Raw genomic sequence first — 6,384 nt, forward strand, 5'->3', positions numbered from 1 at the left:
TAATAGTCCGTCCACTATACCTTTTATTATTAGTAATAATAAAGGAAGGACGGACTAAAAAAGCGACGCAGAAAAAAAAGGATTCGGTGTCGGTGTTGGTATTCAGGAACTAATTTCGAAGCACCCTACATAAATCTAATCTCCGATAAAAGGTTAGTTTTATATCCGAGGAGATTAATTACGTTCCGACTCATTTGGAAATGGATTTTAATTGTTAACCACCAAGATAGTGGATTGGAGCACTTCAGGTGCCATACTGTTTTGTAGCTCGTACCTTTCGTTCTTGGAGATAAAATATATCTGGAATAGATCAGTTGCGCTTACTTGGGTGATGTTTCAAAGTCATAGAACAGGAAAAATGAGGACCAACGGAATTTTTCTTTTTCTTCTTATACCAACCATTTAATTTTTCCTAAAGCACATTTGGCCTGTTTTTCTTTTCACATATTACGTTGAATTTTCGTGTTCACAATTTTGAAGGACAAGTAGGTAATGCTCAAGTAGCTACCTATCTATACTTCAATAGCATAATGTAGGTATGTAGGATAATGGGTAACCAATTATTCATGGTAGGCACTCCATAGTTTTGTACAGGGTATTCACTTGCAAAAGTTCTGGAGACAAGGGTTCTAGGGTTAAGAAAAATTTGAAAGAGCATTCATTGAGTCAGTTTTGCTCGTTGGTGGTTTTAATTGGACTATTTTTGACAAAAAGACTTCGACCAACAAAGTGTGAAAATAAAAAGAAATGTACAAAAAGAGAAAGACCGAATAGTAAATTGTGACACTTACCTACCTATCTAGGGTGAAAATCCTTCTACAAAATCATGAGATTGATTAAACAAGGGTAAGGGTAATAATGAGATTGATAAAAGAAAGACCTAATAAAAGTCCTTAATGTTGACAAAATTTCGGCTCCCGATATCTTTACTTCAAGTTACAATTACCGCAGACTCCTACGTTGTTCTAATGAAGTTAACACCCGAGCTACAAAACACTCAAGGTAGGTGTAATGTGTAATTTGTAGAAGAACCAAGTATTTCACCCAAACAACAAAGTGTATTAATCAAATCAGCCTTGACTGTTTTCCTTGTAATGTATTCACTAGGGCCGTGATATGAATGAATTCTAACGCCTAGCTCGAGTAAGAGACTTGTCTGTCTGAAAGTATGAACTGAAATCTAGCAGACTGGTGTTAGAAATAATGGAGAAGACGAGTAGGTAGATTATTGTATGAAAGATACCTATAAGATGCCTATTGTATGAAAACGAGAAGAGATATACTTTTTGGTTTCAATATTGAGCTAATGCCATGGACATTGTGGATTTTTCCCTTGTAGAAAAGGAATTCTACCTTTACCTTCCCTAGTTAGTTCCCAAATCTCCCCTTACGAAAATGTTGTCTATGACATGAATAATCTCTTATTAATAAGATAGAAAAGCAAAAGCCCTTGTTGGCTCTTCTGGGGTTAATGTGTCAAGCTTTTGTATGCCCTAACAGTCAGAGGTGACAACCACTTGTAACATGAGAGCGTTGACCCCAGCCTGCAACTCTTCAAAAGACAATGATAATAAAATAATGAGCTACAACGTCTGAGCATTGCGTAAAAGATATCGAGAACAAATTGGAACATCAAACGTCCTAGCAAACAAAATGAAACACAGCAAACAATTCAGCAATTGGGCATTGTGATTGAAGGCATATCCGTTATCTTTTAGCATTATCACATGTTTATTCTACTGATTAGGATTTTAGTGCCCCATTTAGATTGTCGAAATCGGACATGTTTGTAGTCCATTACATTAGTAACATTAACATTCCCAAATCAGAGTAGCACAATTTATCACACTGATTGATTACCTACCTATAAGTACAGATTGTCAAAAGTGGTCTTTAAGGACGAAAATATTTTTTTAGTCCGATGACCAAACGAGGGGGTTTTCAGCTTCATAATAGAGATTTTTAATCCCACAGGTAGGTAAATGAAGTACGTTTTGTCGTTACTTTTTCAATAATTTATATAAAGTGTATCTTTTTTCGTTCAGTTCTTCAATAAAGTGTATCTTTTTTTCGTTAACTTCTTCGATAATTTACATAAAGCTCACTGAAGTAACTTATCGATGCTTATCAAGCGCGGACTTCTAGGAATCATTGGAATTTACCAAGAGGGACCTGGCTTTAGGAATTCCACTGGGCTATTAGACTTCATCACCGATTACTGCTGCGGTTAATTACACCAAACTTCACCATACCTGACAGTGGCTAACCTAGTACCATGCAATTTATCATGTCAGAAGAACACAGAACGCATCACAGAGGCTGCTTAAAAGTTACTGGGTTCCAAACAGTTAACGAGCACAAGACGAAAATTTCAGTAAAATCAGATTTTAAGTAACTTTCATTTTAAGTAACTTGCATTATTAGATTATTACATTCACTGAACTACAGTTGAACAGTTGCACAAAAGGTTTAGATTTTGGCTATGAGATGAATAATGGGGTTCCAAAAAGTAGAAGAATCTCTGGACTCAGGAGTATGGTAACTTTTACCATGTGTCTGCAGTTAGCCTATGGATCCTTCAGGGAGTACCCTGCCACCTAAAAGAAGAAAGAAAACACTGGGGGCCTTTGAGAAGAAAAACGACCGAGTTCAGACAGGATCAAGAAAGTATTTTCACAATTCTTGTTAGGAGCAACAACAAAAAGTCTTCTGAAGAGTAGGAAGAAGGTAAGTTATGAACTGGAAGCGATTGAAATAAATGAATACAATAGAAGGCGTGAAAAATATGAATACGAATCACCGATTTGTGCAAGGTTTAGTATACTTGTTCTCTCTATTATTAATTTCATATTCTTTCAATGTCCTCTGATTCCACTTACAAAGAAACGTCCAATAAGGACAAAATGCATTTCATACGACACGAAGTAATTGCAGAAATTGAAACTTGACTATATAAGGGTAGGTATAAGGATTGAAGATTGTGGAAATGTACTCTCATAAATACATGTAAGTACTGACGACTTGAAGGCTTGCTATAATTTTTTCGAATCTTGTGATAGAAATTCAGCTTTTTTTACTTTCTATTACCCTTACGTATAGGGAACCTATACAAGGTAATGAGAAAGTATTGCAATCGGTCCAAATTTTCAAAATCTATTTTATTAAAGGAGGCAGAGTGCATCCCACTACTTTATGTAGAGTTAGGAAAAGCAGGCCCATTATTTCAACATCAGGTTGACATTATAATATTGCACCACTTAATTGATATGTAGCCAGGATAGAATGTAGTCACCTGCTATAAATATGTAAATTTCAGCTACACCTATCTTGATTTGCAACAAAGTCTCACTGCTTTCATGGTCAGCAAATAACAATAATGATGTACACATGCTTACAGCGTAGAATGCGTAGATCATGATTGATACCTATAACCATGTGGCTAGTTAGAGCTATTTTGTTGGGCATAGCTATAAAACGTACCTACTTACCTATCTAATACTGAAGTGTAGGAATAGTCAGTTCACGTGGTCAAGTTCAAGATTAGTAGGGTAGGTATTCAAGTGAAGCCATTGTAGTTTGCTTATTTTTAAAAAAGGGACAATTATTCTTCAAAGATATTAGCAAAGATATTATCCTAACAACATCGAAGGTTAGTTAATTGTTGTTAGGGAAGCACCTATCTAGCTTGAGTATCTTGACTTACTTAACTTATGTCCTTTAATTCCAAGGGGGACGTGGGGTCTCAGCTTAAGTATCAAGGGTACCTAATAGAAAAGATGTTATATATTCTAAATTCCATTTTATCTCTGTTCACAGAGGGGTCGTTGGACACTTTCATAGAGTCACTGAGCTTGAATGCCCCAAATGGTGCTGATTGGACTTTTGGACAGTCCGTGTTCTTCGCCACAACTTTAGTTACCACAATAGGTAAGAAAACTGGTTTATCTTTGAATAAAGGCGAAGAAAATGCTTCTCCACAAGCCTAGCAGATACTCAATTTCTGTAAATCAGAGTAAATTTATCAGAGTAGCAAATGCGTGTATCCTATCCCCGGCCCCGCAGCCCCAGGCATTTAGGGGCCGCCAAATGTAGAAATATACAAAAAATTGTGTCTATATTTGAAGCATCCCCCTGAATAATTGTCTTTTTAGGACTACCATTTATAGGTACAATGATTTATCTCAGTCCCAAGGAAAATGTCAGCAATGCATTCTACCTATATGGAAGTACCAACATTTTATTTCTTTAGGTACACTCGTAGATTTCTACTAACCCCTATGTTTTCCTCTGTTCTCAGGGTATGGTGATGAAATTTATGACTTTCTGATAGGCTGTAGTAGGTATGACTTCACTTTTAACTATGAATCAGATTCCAAGATCATTTCAAAAGTGCAAAGTACAAAAATATAGGTAGTCATCTAACAAATTAGTTGAATGACTCTTATCAAATACCTACTTCCCATTCCCAAATTGACATAAAACCTAAAAGCACAACTTGAGTATCTGTAAGTAGGTAATTAAGATCAATCTAATCATCTGCTATTGCCATTTGACGAAAGCTAAAGCCGCTAAAACAACAAACAACAACAATCTAATCATCACCAAACCTACCTATCATTATGGAAGTACACAGCTTACAGCTACACAACCCTCCTTTAAAGGATATTTCCAAGCACTACTAATGCAAAGTTTAGAAATAAATTGATTGCACTTTTTGTGTCGACTGCTTTCTATGCCAAGGTCGAAGCATAGCAAATTTAACCTTCACCTTGTGAATTGTCACTCAAGACACTTGACATTTTGTCAATTTGTGTCAAGTGACCCTTTCTGAGATACCTACATAATAGAAGACGAGTAACCCTGATTTGGATTTTAATGTATCAACTTACCTTCATCGATTGTAAGGTTTCTAAGGAAGGCTTGGATGAATGGACGGTCAGTTTCTTTCCAATTTCAGCCCAGGAGAACTTTAAATCGCAATCCTTTTGGTCCTTATCAGCTTATCCTTAACTTTTACCCCTTCTGAGAGCCATCAAAAATCAAAACTTGAAAGGAAAAATTTTATCATAGCAGGTGACTACATTCTATCCTGGCTACATATCAATTAAGTGGTGTAATATTATAATGTCAACCTGATGTTGAAATAATGGGCCTGCTTTTCCTACCTCTACATAAAGTAATGGGGTGCACTCAGCCTCCTATAATAAAATACTGATAGGAATGAATGTCATGTCACCAATCCAGGCGTCCAAATAAAAGCCTCGATCAATGTTGCTTCCGTGATCTTTAGAAAGATGCTGGGTATAGGCTCTTTTATCAGTTACGTAATAGCTGCTTTTTATACCTAAGTAACGTGGATAGATCTCTTGGCTGGTTAGGTTTACCTCTTAGATCAAATGATTCTCTGTATTTATGTAGTCAGTTTTTTTTTATGTTTAATGTAGCTAGGTAGTCATTTTATTTTATTTATTTTTTTATGTCTTAGTATTCTAGTGTAGGTAATATTAATATTGTAAAATGGGATCTATATCCCGTAAATTAAAAAAAAAAAAAAAAACCTACCTTGTATTGGAACCTTTTGCAAAAAATGAACAAAAGAAAGAAAACTTGATTCTCGTTCCACCTTAGTTACACCAAAGAAAAAGTTGCAACTCTAAACCCAAAAACATAGATGTTATTCGGAAAGGGAATTTAGCTAAATATTCCAAATCCCCATACGGAGAAAGGTAATAGAGTTTCCCTTTTCACAACGTCTGCGTCTAAATTGAATTACTTTTGCCTATATTTATATGGTACCTGTGAATAAAGGTCAGTGATTTGTCCGGAAACGGGATTTTCTATTACATTTGTGTGTGCTCGTATACATATGTTGAACAGAAGTCCCTTTTGAATATCCAGCATTTAAACCTTTGAATCTTCCCGAGTATCTTTTCAGCCATTCTGTTCTGAGGAAATGTATGTACCCTGCGCCGACCATACTTGAGGAACGTTGTGTGAAAAACGGTCACTTTTGCAAAAATATGGTTTTGAAATGGAATTTTTGCAGGCTGTTAGGTACTTGATGGTCTTAGTGATTTACTCAGCCACTTTCTGAAAATAATATGTAATTATTTAACAATTTTATTTGTTAACATAACAAATTAATTAACATTAAATTTGACGAGGTAGTTTGATGGCCAACCACCATTCCTTCATGAGTAAAATTCTAGTTAACTCGAAAACTCGTGAGTTTTGACTGTAAAACAACACACACGAGGTTAATAAGGGAAAAGTGTTTTCACAGAGGATTTCCCTCTTCTAAAATATGTAGAGGAAAAAGATTTATGTAGTAATTTATAATGAACTCTATCCTCTCCCCCCCCCCCCCCCCCCCTTCTTTCCATC

Source organism: Diaphorina citri, unplaced genomic scaffold, assembly GCF_000475195.1.
Source record: "Diaphorina citri unplaced genomic scaffold, Diaci psyllid genome assembly version 1.1 scaffold431, whole genome shotgun sequence".
In the NCBI taxonomy this organism is placed as follows: Eukaryota; Metazoa; Arthropoda; class Insecta; order Hemiptera; family Psyllidae; genus Diaphorina; species Diaphorina citri.